At 38.6% G+C, this 17,019-nt stretch overlaps 1 protein-coding gene across 1 annotated transcript in view; it reads right to left on the reverse strand.

The window, feature by feature from the left end:
• MYPN (myopalladin) overlaps positions 1-5,152 on the reverse strand; it is a 66,122-nt gene extending 60,970 nt beyond the window's left edge. The window contains exon 1 of the mRNA XM_063307551.1: positions 4,968-5,152. The gene's annotated coding sequence lies outside the window, so the exon portion shown is untranslated. The remainder of the gene's footprint in view (positions 1-4,967) is intronic.
• Between the last annotated feature and the right edge of the window lie 11,867 nt (positions 5,153-17,019).

Here is a 17,019-nt window from a genome sequence, read left to right on the forward strand (position 1 = left end):
CAATTTTAGTTTTCTAAGATGGATTTGCAACAGACCCTCGCAAAGTATTATATACATACACATTAATTGTGCTTAAATCCTCTTTCTATCTACATGCCTTCATTGTTACTTATATTGATCAACTGAGTAAAATACAATAATTAAGTTTCTCAGTAATTTTGAAAGCATTGTTTGTTAGGTGATGCTGTAAATCTATCAGATATTTTTCCTATTAGATTAAGAGCAAAAGAAGGTTTCAATACTTTTCAGAATATTTTATTTATTTATTTATTTATTAAATAGTGATGGTTTCAATACTTTTCAGAATATTTTATTTATTTATCTTTCAAATTTCTGTCACCACCCATCTACCCCAAAAAGGGGGACTCTGGGTGGTTTACAATAAAATCGGCAATTAAAACCCTAAAAATATAAATTACAATATAAGCAAACCAATAAATAAGAATAAAATAGATAGTTATAGATATTTATATTGATGCAAGTATAAACAGTCTCTTATTGCTCAGCACGCCTATCCTCATTTGCTAAACAGGTTTGGAAATTTCTCTAGCCCTAAAAAGAAAGTTAAAAATCTTACTGACGTTACAATAAGATACTGCAACAGCAACAACTACAACAACAACAAACAAAAACAAAAATGCATATAACAAGGCACATCTATTTTTCAGCCTACACAATGACCATTATGATTCCTCTCTTTAAAAATGGCTGCAAAGAATTAAGGCATGAGATGCCTTTTAAAGTTGAACTGATGTCACTCAATGGCTCATTAGATAACAATTCACAGTTAATCTACAGTATGTCCTGCTTGAGCTATCACAAAGAGTTGAGATAGGAAAGTTCTCACCTGGAACAGGATTAATTATGACTAAGCACCGCCAGATGGACATGTTGAAGTTTCTGGACCAGCAGAAAAATATGTTGGTGTAACATTTGCTTTCCTGGTGGCCAAGACCTATTCTGCCTCAGGAGCGAGGCTGCTGAGTGGTGCCATCCTTTCAGTTTTAAGAAGGGACAAGTTAGAGGAAGTGATGACTGGATTTCTCAAGTTTCATTTTGTCTCCTCCTCCATGCCTCACCTATTGTCAAGAAAACACCCATCACTCTACTGTGGGGTGGGGCAGGGATGGGTAAGTGCAGATGGGTGCTTGGAATGGTGGGTTTAGACACAAGTCAACTTGTCCAACTAACAAGTCAGAGGTACAAGGGTGCTTCCTGCCTGTGATTTGTCAGTTGTGCTATTTCTGAACCATGGTCTAATGTTCTTTTGAAGGAACTCTACTCTGTGTTGACAAAAAGGTGAGCTGAAAGGCCAGAGGCATAGAAGGGTGCAGTGGAAAATAGGAGGAAGAGCTGCATGGAGCTCCCTTCCATGCCACCCTGCACCCCTCCTCTGAGCCTGTGAGATGCCCATTGGAGTGAGAGGAGCAGAAGGGATGAATGGGGCAAAATGGAGGGAGTGACTGATAACGAGCAAGCTCCATTCTCAACTAGTCCTTCAAGAGAGTTTCACTGCTGGCCGTGAATGGCCATGGCTGATGGCACCTGGAAGTCATTCTTGGAGTAGGCAAAATGATGCCTCCTCCAACAAAGTAGTAAGACAGTGGAAAGTGCAGCCACATGAAACTCCTTGTGGGCAGAAGAGGTAGAAAACCTCTAATATATTCATTGGTGACAGAACTGGCAGAGGTTGGCTCTCTTTCCCAAACTGACCTTCTGTGCAGCCTGGGACTAGCACTTTCTCAAGAGAACACTAATCTGTTTTTTTAAACAAAGGTCCAGCACTTTTTCAAAGAAGCACCAAGGAACCTGTGTAAGACCCGAGAAACACTTTGGAACAGACTGATCTTGCATTATGTGGACAAATGAATGCAGGGGTCTGGTCTCTCCTTCAGCTGAAGCCAAAATGGTTATTGAGTGAATGTGCCACCATTAGCCTAAAGAAGAGCTGGATGGATCCCACCTCTGACCAGTTCAGCAAGTACATCATTAGTGAAGGATGCTAGATTGTGTCTATGGCAGAAATTGTATCAGGAGAAGATAGAAAATATTACGATCAGAACAACTAAAGATGACTTTAAGAAGCTTTGCTCTGGCATAGCAAAGAGATGAGGACAACTTGGGGGGAAGATGTGAGGATGAGCCTTAAATTGTGGAAGGCAGAATAAGAAAGAAAGAAGTTGTGTCCAGTCCTCCAAAGGCATAATGGCTAGCCATATGAGTGGAACAGAATAGCATTCAGCACATGATGAGTATTACTCTTTTCTCCAGCTGGCATTCATATAAAGAGTTTAGGTTCCATTCTTGACTGGTTTTTAAAACAAATTTGCAGATTGGGCACTGAACTTTCCTACTTAACGTTAAATGTGAGTCTGTGTCAATGTCTATGATATGACACGCGTCTATATATTGATATATATATATATATATTATTTATATATAAATAAATAAATAAATCTGACCTGGCTATTTTAAACTAGATGGCAGATTATTTGGGGTTCTTGGTTTACCACTAGAATAGGAAGAAGCTGACATATTAAAATCACAGGTGTGGAAAAAGCGGTTGTGATGTGATCAATAGGTAATGGTTTTGATCTGGCAAGAGATACACCAGAAAGTGAGTTGTGGGCTGCTGAATATACAGTCTCAGGGATGTCCACAGGATTTGGTTAAAAAACTTGAGATGGTGGCTGCAATGGTGCCGTTGCCTGCTTTTTTATGTGTAATGCTGTAATCTTGACCATTTTTGACCATATCCTGTGGATAGCCCTACAAAGTCCTGTCCTGGAAATCAAATATGGAACTAAGCCCAAATTAGTCCAGATTAAATAACGCCACCAATTCTGAAAGAAACTGCAGCTCCTGGGTTTGAAATAAGTTTCTCACTGACCCCAGATATAGGCCATGGGGCATTCCATTGCAGCTGCATTTCTTAGAAGCTGAAGGAAGTTCTGCGCAGTTGGATCTACTGCATCCAGTGCTGGGCAGTTTCTATCTCATATTTTGCATTATTAAACTCTCTGCTACATGCTGTTCTGTTACAGCCATGCATGTAGCAGCACATATCAGGTAGGACTAATGGTGGGACTGCTGGGAAAGAACTGATGGCAAAATTTACTCCAATGTCTGTGTGCTGGAAAAGAGGAACTAGCAATATCAAACAACATTTAATGTAGTGGAAGTCTGCTGGTCCTCCTGTTTGTAGGATGGGTTAAGATATGAAATTATAAACTGGCTGCTTTTTCACATGAGATTTGGTTTGATAAACACGTGTTTTAAATCAGAAAGAAGTCTTGGCTATAAATTAGAAGATACTAAAAATTTTAGAGGTCCCTATAAAAATAATTGAAAGAAATAATGGATTTTCCCTGATAATCTGGCTGCAGTTTGGAAATATTTTGACCACAGAAAATTGTTCAGAAAAGTAATTTACTGATTTAATGTAATTATTTAGGAATAAATGATTTCTAGAATTTAAATTGTTAACCAAACAGAAGCAAAAGAGGGTGATTTCTACTATTTCTCTTGGATTACTGAAGTGTTAAATCACTAACCACTGTGATACGTTGAATAATTATTCCAAATATGGTGGTTTGTAATATAATCACAAATCTATAGATAGTTCATAATATAATACCTCTTGCTTAAATGTCTCAAAATATTGGTAGCCTAGCTGGGGGGCCTTAAGAACATCATCTGTTTGGGTATTTTCAACAACTGGACAGAATATTAATAATAATAATACTTCCTGTGACAAATATACCTACAGTGAAATGCTACAGTCTACGCTGAGTCACTGCTATTGATTTCCATGGCATTATCGGTTTGAAGCCCAAGTATTATAGTTCAAAATCAAAATGAGTTGTGAATAGTATTTCAAAGGTATATTATTTATTATAGAAACTTGGACTGAAAAACTTGAACTGCAATTCTCCAGTTATTCCAGCGTCATCTTGCAAGAAGACACATCAGAATCTGGTTTGAAAAGTGCATCTTCATAATCTTAACAATCACAGTTTAGAACTTTTCAACTGTGAACATTCTTGTTGAGGGTTACATTCCTAGTCTATACACTGGTTTTTCTTCAGTTCGTATAAATCTTTTACCTTTTACATAGTCTGCATTGCTTTTTCCTCAGCTTCGCTTTACAAATCTAGGATTTTATTTTTTTTCATTTGTTTGTTGTCTAAAAATAAGAAGAGCTTTACATAAAAGAATTTTTATGTTAAGTGCCCAATAAGTGATCTGGAAACCTAATCTAAGAAAGTTCATAAATGATCTTATCTCAATTCATGACGCTGCTTTGCTCACTGTTTAAAATTGCAATACAGCATGCCAAACATTTGCCACTGACAGTCAAAAACAATTTTTTTTCCAGAGAGAGAGAGAGAGGATGATGAGGGTTGGGAAACTAATGTTCTTCAGGCAAGACTATTCCTGCAGCTGTTGTGTACATTAATCCACAGAGCAGATCTCCAAACGCTAAATATAGCCAGCCGTATCATTTTACATGACACATTCTCTCTCTCCCTGTTTCACTCTCAAACACACTTGCACACATTAGATTTTAAATAAGAAGCAATATTAAGCAGGATTGGATGGAAATAATATAAATGATCTGTGAGGCTTCATAATTGGGGATTATGAAACAATAATTTCAACCATGTTAAAAATTGTGGGCATAGAAAAGGAATATTTAGCATCGGTGCCATTTCTACAAATCAGCATTCTGCTCAAAATAACTAAACCATGCATACAAGGAATTTGGAGTAACCCCCTTCAACACATACAAAGAAAGATGTTTTTCATATTCTGAAGATTATTCTGTTTCTCTTAAAACTGGTTTGCCTCTGTGTAATATAACTGCAATTATTAGCAATCTGACATATTATGGATCCCACCAACCCTCTGGGCACATGCGCAATCTCATCAAAACACCATCCACTTTTGAAAATTGAATATGTTACCTTTTCTAATTCCTCCAGATGTTGAAATCCAACTCTGGCACTCTGGCACAGTGACAATGATTCCTAAGTAAGAGATGAAATTGACCAAAGTGATGGTGCTCCTTCAGGTTCTTTGGAACTGAAATAACTTGGAGTCCATAAGGAAAAAAAAAAGTCAACCTTAGGTTTTTAGGGAAGATAGCTGTAAGAAGCTGGACAACCTGTCACGACTGAAGCAATAGCATTTGTCAGTTTGCAGGTCCCAAGTTATTTTGAGACATACAAACCATGTGCCTGTGAAACATTTCCCTTCATTGGACAGGGTAATATTGAGCAAAGGGATTTCACTGCTGTAGCAGCAGCTACGGATGGGGAATTTGAATATTTTCTCCCCCCTCCCTGGAATATTTTCCCTCAATGCTTCAACATTCTTGGCAGGACTCATTCATGAGAAAATACAAACTAGGTTTGGTATAGTTTAAGAGTCATGTCAAACCAGGTGGTTTTATTTGAAAATTAGGCAATAGTAGGGTTTTGGCCCCTCCTCCCCCCCCCCCCCCCCAGCTTGCTCAGATTGTATGTGAGACCTAACTTTACTGTCAGATTTAATTCTAAGAGCATTTTCAAAGCTCAGATTGTTTCAATTAGCTTTCCCAGTCCTGGGCTTCCCTTTAGCACAGCCACCATATTGGTTGGGAATCCTGGAACTTTGGCTGCTGAGACATCTGGAAGATACCCATACCATTTAATATGATGGCACTGTATTTCTTCTGGGCCAATTTGGCCAGATCAGAACAATGTGAAGAGGGGAAGACAAGCCAGGACATATACTTGGACGATGTTCCTACCATTTGGGGGATTATGGATTAACATACCACTGGCTTGCAAGATGTGCCCTGGTGAAGAGAGAGGCACATTGCCCTCAAATATTAGAGGAAGATAAGAGTCTCCAGACATAGTTTCCTAGTGACACAATCCAAAAATACTTTTTCTCAAGAATCCACAGCCAATCTTTTTACTTGTTGCTTTTAAGAACATAGTGTACAACTTGGGGTGAAGGTTTGGGGAGAGTAGGGGGAATAGAGGTGTTGATCTTGAATTCAAAGTTGTTATGACATGGAGAGCCAGTCTGGTGTAGTGGTTAAGGCAAAAGTGGGAGACCGTGAGTGGGTGACCTTGTGCCAATCTCTCTCTGTCAGCCCCAGGAAGGAGGCAATGGCAAACCACTTCTGAAAAACCTTGCCAAGAAAACTGCAAGGACTAGTCCAGGCAGCCACCAGGAGTCAAAAACTGACTCAAAGGCACACACATACATGACATTTGCCAGTTTTTAAATCTCCATCTTTCTTGTTGGAATATTCAGTTGTTTCATCACACCCACCATCTTGACTTTTTGACCCCCCTCCTGCAGATGCCCCTGCCAAGCCTATATATACCATTTAGTTGGATAAGCATGGCTATGTTTTCATCTCATAGTGGCAGTTCCTGATATTACAAGTCAAACCAAATACTTTAAAAAACCAAACACACTTAATTTGCATGTTTGAACAAGCTGACCTTAAAAAGGACAATTCTGATTGTCAACCTGCCCACTAATCAAACTTAGACTGAAAAACCAAAAGAATTTTCTGCGGTCAGGTTTCTTTGGGGTGGGTGGGGTCATGCAAATGTGCCTTAAGTCCATGCAACTTTTTGTTTTGGGTAACTTGATTTCTTTTAAGTTTTTTTCCCTTTACCAAAAGAAATATTTATACCTATTCTTATATTGAAGACTGAGATTCTATGTTGCTAAAACAAAGCTGATGAATATTTTGAGCTGTATTCAAATGTAATTAGATCAGTCTTTGGGTCTTGAGAAATGTGACTGATACCTCTTTATCTAATAAAGCAGACACATGTTACATGAAAGCTGATGGCATAATGATGATGCTGTAGAATTGGTTGTTTTTGATGTAACTGGCTAACACGATAATCCTATAATTTGTACTTCTCTGAAAAGGACAAAGTAGGCATCACACCTGCACTCTTCTTAGGAAAGAGAAGAGACCTACCACTTTCATTTTATTAATTATACCATTTGACTCATATGTCATTCCTGGAATTAGGTGGAACGCTCTTTCCAGTGATGATAAATGAAGTCACTTCTATTTTCAACAGCTTTAAACAGTACCTGTGAATTTGATTTGGTGTCTCTGTTCGCATGAATGTAAGCATGCATTCAGTGGGGCTGTAATGGCAGGAATTTGGGACACTACTCAGCCAATTGAGCCAAATGATCTCTAAAACTAGGAGCATGGCTTCCCATATTTTGGAGCAAAAGCATTACTACATCTAATAAGGATGTAGAAAACTCTTCACTAAATATTGAGTTCCATTTTCCCCCCCAGAAACATTCCAGTTCATCTCTCTGACCAACATGTAATGCCCTATATGCCTCTCAACCTCAGCAACTTTAAGATATGTGGACTTCAACTCCCAGAATTCCCCAGTCAGTATGATGTCAGTTCTATGATAGCCAGCTGGGTGACCTTGGGTCAGTCGCTCTCTCTCAGCCCAACTCACCTCACAGGATTGTTGTTGTGGGGTAAATAGGAGGAGGAAGGAGTATTAGCTATGTTTGCCACCTTGAGTTATTTATAAAAATAATAAAGGTGGGATAGAAAACAAACAAACAAACAAATAAAATAGAAAAATAAGGAGTAGCCATGCAGACAGTTGGATTATTATGTCATTATACGTGGTTATTTTTATTTCTTTGCTGTTGCTTTGAATGACATCCATCTGGATTTCTGAGATTTATAACTTTCAGCTGAAGAAGCTAGCAGTCATTTAATTATTGCTATTTTCTTTGAAATTAAAATGCAATGGCTCTGATGTTACTCCAACCCATTTTTTTAAATTTCTGATTGCTTGTCATGCTCCCTCTACTGTTCACAATCATGTATTGCACCATGCAAAAAGAAAAAAAACAATTATTTATCTTACTGTAGAAAACAACTTCAAACTAATTCTGTTTACTTTTTAGATGTTTAGTCTGGGTTGATCAAACTCAGATAGATGGATAGAAGAAGGATCACAAAGATGAATTTTACCTCCATTACTATCTTGCCCTTCATGATTTTAATGCTCACTAAAATTTAGTTTCCCCATTTCCGTGTAGAGCTCTCTGAATTATGTACTGTGTATGACAGAAAATTTAAAAGGGCTGACAGGAGCTGTTAGACAGTATGATAATCTGTACATATGTATAAGATATAGGGGAATCAATCTATCAGTTGCTGAATAAATTCAAGCATCATCCTTGACTGATCTTATAAAATTGATAGTAGTATGAAGCTAGGAGAGATGAGCCTGTAAAATTTAGCATTCTCCTCTGCCCATCACAAATCTCACATAATTCTTTCTTCTAGGTACAATACTCTATTAATGAGAAAGTTATTAATGAGAAAGTTGCTGTGCTGGGGATCTGCAATAGTCACCAACATGACTTTTTTGACCCCCTCTCCCTATGGATGTCCCTGCACAGTACAGTTTTTCTGTTTTTATTTCCTTAGCAGATTTTGGAGGATAAGAAAAGAGGAAAGAGGAAAATATATTTGTTCAGAATAAACCTAATTCAAACCATCCATAGTATTTGTAGTTAGTATATCCTGTGAGATATAAATGTTCATTTAAATAACCTTGACCATCTCAGGTGCTGCTTCCAGAAATTTCTCAGACTCATTGATTCAAAGTTCTATGACCTCAACTTCTTCCACTCATCCATCTGGAATTCTCCTATTCCTCTGCCAAGTTAGTGAATCATTTCTTTGCTCTGGGCTTACATTGCAAACATTTATAGGCAAACTGACCTCTGTGAAAAAGTATACTATAGAAATATTTAATCAGCTTACTAAAGAAAAGCTCCTTTGCTAGTTGCTGGTTGCTGGTTGCTGCTAGTTCTTTGAGGAATTGCCCAGATCAACTAGTAAGGAGTCATACCAGGTTGCATAAATCTGCTGGAACATGGTGCTTCCCATCTATATCAGATTCATAGACTTATCAAGGCATGTGGTTGTAGATATCATGTTATTTTTGTGATCCACATTACCAGAGCCCAGGATGGAAGGCAATGGACACTTGGGTGGGGGGTAAATACTTATCCATTTCCTTTTATCCTTTGCATAGACTTGTGAAGAAGGATAGGCTAAAGTCTAGTGGTGGCCAGGTCATTTAGCTCCATTGTCACCTAGAAGCTTGCATCCAAGTTGATCTCTCCTGATCTAGCATTCTGCAACAGAGCTGCACAATCCGAGGCCCGTGGTCAGAGAAAAATCTTAATTCCCTCCCTTGACTCCCTCCAGAAGTTGCAACCAAATTGTAATTCCTAATGTGATATAAGAATAAAATTGTTGAAGACAAGCAGAGCATTCCTATTTCAGTGTGGAATTTAGCTTTTGTTCTGCTCTCCCCCCCACTTTGCCCTGGACTTCCCTACTTTTTAAAGAATGTCCCCTGGCATACTACCCCAAAGCCAAGTGTGATTGTCATACTGGAAAAAGGTTACATTCTCCTGCTTTATGCCAAGCATGTGAGCAGTATCTTCCCCTCTGTTGATACTGAAAGGCAGTGACGTCTCTCCTGACTCCTGGTGACTTCATGGATTCAACCATGAGGTTTTCTTGGCAATAAAATAGAAATGGTTTTCCACTGTCGAGAGTAAGGGATGTGACCTTGATGGAAATATACAAGAACACGGGGCTAAAGCATTCTTCAAGTTCAGAACAAGAAGATAACATTCTGAAGCAGCTCAGGCAGACGCCTCCCTAATTCACTGGAGTATAAGAAGGAGGAGGAAATAAGACTTGCAAGATTTTGTTATTATAGCCTACCTCGATAAAAGTAGTTTTAGCCTCCCTGTGGAGTTGATTTCCTGATCCGGTCTGCCTACCTACTTATTGCTGCCACTTCAAAACCACCAATACTCCTATTATCCTATTTCTTCAAAGTCCAAATTTACTTCTATAGAGTGTCACAGGGAAAATCATTGCCTGCAAAATGTGTTCTTGAGAATCCTGATATATTTCCTAAAAGTCTGCCAACACTTTTCTTTTCAGGGAATACTACAACCTCATCAACTCTTGTTTTGGTGCCATTTTTTCCCCAGAACTCTATTGTTGTGGTTGTTGCTGCTGGTTCTACTCCTTTTTCATACTGTATTAACATTGCCAGATATGGCCCTTTGTTGGTCTTGGGATGCCTGTGTGTGTGTATCAAAAAGTCAAAATTGGGTCTATAAAAATCAAAATGCTGTCCTGTTTTATGTGCAACATGCATGTTAAAACAGGGCAGGGTTTCCATTGCATGGTTGTGGACACAATCTTAGCTTTTTTGACACACACACCCCATAGAAACTCCTGACTGGTGTTACTGGGGGCAAACAAAACTAATTCAGAGGGAAGGGAAAACCCAGTCAGCACAGTGTTATCTTCTAGCTTGAACTGATGGTTCTGCTTGTGTTGACCACCAGAGGATGGTCCAAGGCTCCTCAGCCTGAACGTGGCCCCCAAGTCAGGTCTGCATGTGTCTTTGTTTTCCTTGCTTCTCCTTTCTTCCCCTTCTCTCCCCAGGAGTCCTTTGAAAAAACAGTTGTGCTGTGACAGAGTTTTGCTCCATAGCAAGACTAACCCTTTAAAAGATGCATACTTCTTCCATGGGAAGACTGGAAAGCATTTGTACAAACTTGTAAAGTTAAGAAAGACTCCCCTTTGTGCCTTTTAATTAGTTTCATGAGTCAAATCGATTTCCTAACATCTAAGATATGGGCTGACTCACCGTCATTGGGCAAAACTAGGTAAGTCACAACATTAAAATATAGTCTCCTATGACAAACTATGTGTTAATGTAAACATTCTAAGACTACATTAGTACATTAGTTCTCTAGAAAAAAAAATCTAAGTGTGATTTCTCTAGCTATGAAAGTTCCTTTCCTCCCACTAATGTGTGCCTATTTTCTCTCTTCCAGCAAGGGAGAACATTAGAGTAAACTGGACTCCAGGTTCTTAGAATGAATCAAAGAAACAAGCAAAGAGATATTTGGGTAAGCCTTTGCAATTTTTATGACTCTATCAGAAATTTTTTTGTAAATACATAGTACCATGTTTAACATTATCTGCTACTTCCCATTACTAAGAAAATGTTGCTTTGAAAATGCAGTTCTACTGTTTGATCAAGGTTTTGTTGCTTATGAAAACTGGTAATAATTTGGGAATGGTCCGAAAGAAAACAGAAGATACTAAGATTGTGTGAAGGAAAGGGAAAAAAACCTAGCTTTGAAGAACAAATAGTTGAACAAATGTATATACGCCTCTCACCGTTAGGTTCTAATTTATCATTATTTTATAATGATTATGGGTATTATTTTATAAGTGTAAGCTCTTCTGCGAAATCAGTTTTAAATATTTAGCATAACGTTTACCTAGTCCATTTGGGGGTGGGGGAAAAACTATTGAGATCGTTATTTTAAATTGGAAGATGTGATACATTAACTATTTTCACTGAATTAATTTGTATTACAAGAAAAATAGGAAGTATTTTAGTTTGTTAGACTGCCAGTTTTGAGCTCATATAAGATCTTTATATTGTTAGCTATCCATAGTGACAACTACATGCATTCGTTTCTTTGTATTTTATGGGTTGAATAGTTCTTATTTTGATTTCTTCTATAAAAGCACCAGGTGGTGGCAAACTAGTTCTTTTGTTCAGATTAGTCCATCTTATACCAAAATGTATTAGGAGAAACTTACAGAGAAAAAGCAGTGCATGTGAAAGATATAGGAGAAGTTTCCCATTGCATTTTTCATTGGGAAAAATGCGGAAATAATGAATTGAATAAGGCAAATCTCCAATTTTTCTCCATTGCTATTGTCATCTGCTGTTCTCCATCACTAGAACCTGCCTTATACTTATTCTGCTATGTGGTCACATTTTTTGATTTTTGTAATAGTATCTTTTTTCTTTTTCATTTTTTGATAGTTTTTTTTAAAATAAAAGAGACAATGATACTGGAATAATGTACCTGAGATTATTGTTCAGCCCAGTTTTGGATCTCAACCAGGGGTGGATCCTTACAAAGGATATGCCAGCCTTCTCCAACCTTGGGGCCTTCAGATGTGGGGACTACAAATCCCAGAATACTAGAGAATAGTAAGTTGGGGCCAACTGAAATATACGGTGCTGAATTGTTACCTTAAAAGAAAGGCATTTTTTCAGGAACAGAGCATCAGCTGGTGGTTTGGGAACATCTAAGCTTTGTGGCATAGATATTGATGCCAATGAGAGTAAAAAAAATGGTTTAATTTGTGCCTAAACTTTTAATGGAAATCAGAGCACTGAACTTCTACCTATGTGGTTAGACAGTGAAGGAAACTGGAGGGATGGTGGAATAGAACTCCACCTCCCCGTCCCTGATCCGTATTTCCTAAAAGGCCACCAAAATACACTTGCAAAACTCACTTCTAGGGAAAGTTGTGAAATTGTTTATGACTCACTTAGAATACCTTCAAGCCAAATGCTTCTGCAGTATCCATAAACATCACAGTGCTGGGAACCATTTTACCATAGTTCTTTCAATGTGAGCTTTCTGCTGAACATTATGGGCCAGGAAAGAGCCTTGCATTTTTTTACCTCTGATACCCCAATTAAACATCTTTTGTTGTGCATGGATCTTTGCCTTATGACCCCCTTTCCCCCAAGTGTAGTTTCTTAAAAAATAATATGCTTTTGAGAAGAAAACATGAAGTAGCCCTGTCGCCAGGATTATTAATAAGGAGGGCTATTATGAAATGATGTCAGCGCATTTTGAGATGTAGATTCTGTAACTAAGTGATAAGAGTTTTGAACGTTGCTGAAAATATCTTCTTTTTCTAAATTCCCACACAATTTTCACAGTCAGCTCAGGCTGGCCACTTGATAGTGCCATTCATGTGTCACATAAAAATGTTTTAAGTTATTCAGAATATTACAGGATACACCCTAGTTTAGGAACGTCTTGCGTTTGGATGCCTGCCACTTTTGAGCACATATGAGGCCTTTTCGTTGACATAGATAAGTCAGATATATTTCTTTGTGCATAGAATATAAATGCCTATGAAGTATCCAGGTCAGATCATCTGACACATTTTCATATTACATGAAGACAGACCTGTGCTTTAAAATATGAGGGAAGATCCAAAGCCCTTTTTGGATACAGTTTCAGATTACATACCCCTTTCATGCTTTCAAAAGTATGCAGATCTAAATGCATGAAGGGTTTTCTGTGGGTGATATGGTATCCTGGAGATTTCAAGGTTTCAGGTTATGGGTATTGGTGGGGAACTAACGTTGTGCAATACACATGAGGTTCAACACAAATGAACCATAATCCATCTCTCTTTCTATAAGGCTCAGAGTCCCTCTTTGGGGGAAGATGGGCGGTAGTACAAATTTGAGAAATAAATAATAAGTAAGTGCTCTTGCCATTCCCTTCCAAGTTGCCCTGACCTTGCTTCTTTCTTCTCACTCTTTATGGGGCTCCCCATCATTATTTGGCAGGCTTTTCGAAGTGTGGTTGAGCCAACAAAGGTATGTGTAAGAATCTGTTTCCCCAAAACAACTGGACTCCCAACAGCCCATCAAAACAACTTCTGCATGTTTCAGAATATAATTGGGTAAATGGAATTTTGAAAACATGGAAGTTGAGGATGGGACTGGTGTCTATGTTCCACATTGCTTTCTTGCCTTATGTTCATTCATTCAGAAACAATTGCCAGCAAAAGATTTGAGATTTTGTTTTCAGGGGAGGCAAGAGGCATATTCAAAGAAAGTGAATATCTGTCCTCACACTTAGGTAACTTGAGGCAGAAATTCCATTCCTCTTATACATACAGGTGACTCAGGACTGAAATACAACAGAAATCCCATTTCTGTGATGGGAATAAAAAAAAAGCAAGCAAGCAAACTGGTGTCCAAGCTCTTGGGTGCCTTCGAAGCAGTGCAATTATTAAAGGCATAGGTAGTTTCTTTCTATCAAGTTAATAAGGCAATTTTGAGGTGTTCGGGGATTGCAGCCAAGACTAGCTCTGGACCTCAAGAGAGGACTACTTATGCATGATCAGAGTCAAGGATAGAATCTAGAGAAGTTCCAGAACTGTAATTATGCATGATGTCTTTAAACTGTCAATCCATAATTATGACTTCCACACTATAAAGACGGCATCCATCCTTTCGTATGAAGACATGCCCTCTTTTTCCTATAGTTTTGAAACTTTAAAAATATTTAGCTATGCCTATATTCTTTTCTGTGAACTATATTCAAAGCTGCTAGTAGCAGAAGTAAAACTTGATCATAAAGTCAATACGATCTCATAACTGAAATGTGGCTAAAAGTTCATACAGATGGTCTCAGTTCCAAGTTCAGGTGCAGAAACGTATACCAGAATCCTGCTGATAGTTCAGATGTGGTACTTAAACTTGGGTTCAAGTCTCCAGGGAACTCACTGGGTGATTTTGGCCAATCATTCTCTTGCCATCCCAACTATCTCCGTCTGTTGTTGTACCGATAAAGTAGTTCAGATAACACAACCTCTGCAAGAATGTGTCATTTTGTACTGTTACACATTCAATAGACCTTTGCTATCCTGCCACATCGTTTCCAAGAGGTGGTATAATTTATAAGCACTCACCAGTTTTCCACAGTTAATCAACTGAGAAACAAGATGTTGGATTGATAACACTCTGTCCTGGGTTTGAAGACTCAAAATGCATAGAAAGAGTGAATCCCATTCACTTATTTTGATAATTGTTGTGATTTCATTACTTAAAAATGTATAAGTGAGCTTCCTAGACTATTAATTGTATTCACATGATGAGAAAACGCAATTTTCTTTACAATTAGCATTTAGAAACTGAACAGGGAAATGCTGGTTTCTTGGTGAAGCTCAGAATAGTATGACACAGAACTCAAATAATATTATGGTACAAGGGATGAACTTACTATGATTTTGGTTTATGCCTCTAAGTTAAAGGATGTCCTTTCTTCCATTGTGAGAAGCTTTAAAAATATATATAATTTAGGTGGCTAGACTCCCTGCTTCATTATCCAGCTGTCCACCTGTTGTCCTGTTCCAACTTTCCTGATTCTGGTGCCTCCTACAATGGCATGCTGATGTTGGGGGTTGTAGTCTAATAACCCTGGAGGGTGTAAAATTAGGGATGGTAGCCCTACCTGTATCCTTCTCACCTTTTTATAAACCAATCTGATTTTTCCCCCCTCTTCCATATTACAGTATTTCTTCCTTCTATCAGAGATTCCCTAGCCTATTTCCATTCACTCTCATCCAAACAGTCTCCTCACTCCACGTTTGACTCTCAAGAAATTTTCAGAAAGGAGTGGGGACACAGGAAAAAAATCTGTCTGCAAAAAAGGAAAGGCAAGTTGCTCCATTGTTCCAGGTTTTGCCATGACTAAGCATCCATTCAGTCAGTCATATTTGAGAAATTGCTTCTCTTTAAATAAACTGATTACATACAAATAGTTTTCCAAATTATCTGAAATTCTACATAGGTACCTTATTTGAGACAGGGAAAAAGCATGACATATATTTAAATCTATCAAATGAAAGCAGCACCCATTAGAATAAAGATCCCTTTCATGTTTTTATCCCCCCTGTTAAAAGACAACAGAAAAAAATAACATTCCCAGCCTGGTGCCCACTAGATATGTAGAATTACTACATCTGTCATCCCCAAACAATGACAGCATTGCCTGGGAATAACTGACTCATACTGTAGCCCAATTCATTTGAAGGGGACCAGGTTGAGGGAAGTAAGGAAGTTGAGGTTAGAGTTGAGGATACTCAGTTAATAATTCAGTGGCCTATCAGCCAAGTGTACCCTTAATTGACTGGCTGCTTAAGCCAACTTAATTTTTCTGCCTTTATTTTTAGATGATATAATTTCCTTCCTTTTGTGTCATGTATTCCTGTCTACCATGGGCACAACACTGTTGGGTTTAGTCCACTCTCCCTTGTCTGACCATTACAACAAATCTGAAACTGCCATCTCCCCCTTTTCTGTGATGCTAAGTTGCCTCCTCTACTAATTCCCTACTAATTCCCAGCCCAAGAGATCCTTTCCCTGCCCTTGGCTCCTTCCCAGAACACTGCAGGCACCACAGCTTACGCTTAAATGATAAATTCTGGAAATCTGAACCGAAGCCAGCTCAGCTCACCATGAAGTGGTGTGATCTGCTTGCGAGTGAGCCTGTCCCAGATTGTTCCTCCATGGTGCCTCTTATCCTCTTGGGAAGCTGCTTGCTTCCTGGCATGCAGTCTTGACAAACTAGTAAGGAGGCTAATTTTAGGTTACTTCATCACAGGGCCCTGGAAAGATAAGGTGTCCTTTCAAAACTAGCAGTGAGTGGCACTGCTATTTTTCAGAGTGAAGAAGACCTGGGGTCCCACCTTGCTGTGCCATTGGACAGCGCCTGATAGTTCATAGAAATACACTTAAGAATACAGTACTTATCATCCGCCCTAGAGGAAAGTGGTAAAGAAATAATAAGGAAGACAAACATAGGGAGCAAATGCCTCTTCTCTGGTCCCTATAGAGCAGTGTTTCTCAACCTTGGCAACTTTAAGATGTGCAGACTTCAACTCCCAGAATTCCCCAGCCAGTTTTCTTGTTCCCCTCATATCCCTGTTGTGCTTCACACCCAGTTTCAATATTCTTACTTTCATAACTTATTTGGATGCCCATAGTTTGATCCTCCTTCAGGGGTGTCCTCACAGTATGATCAAAAAAGTCAAGATGGAGACCACGATGGTATGATCGAAGCTCCGCCCACACCTTTGTGGCCACCATATTGTCTCTTTTGACCATACCCTCAAGATGCCCCTGATATGATCCTTCGCATTATAAACCATGCCTGTGTTTCTGTGTCAGTGTTTTTGTATATACTGTATGTGTGTTTATGTGTGTGTATTTATCTGTCAAATTTCCAGCTTGTCCAAATCAATTTGGTGGCTTCACAAGATTAAAAGACCACAACATTATA

This window comes from Candoia aspera, chromosome 6 (assembly GCF_035149785.1).
Source record: "Candoia aspera isolate rCanAsp1 chromosome 6, rCanAsp1.hap2, whole genome shotgun sequence".
Lineage (NCBI taxonomy): Eukaryota > Metazoa > Chordata > Lepidosauria > Squamata > Boidae > Candoia > Candoia aspera.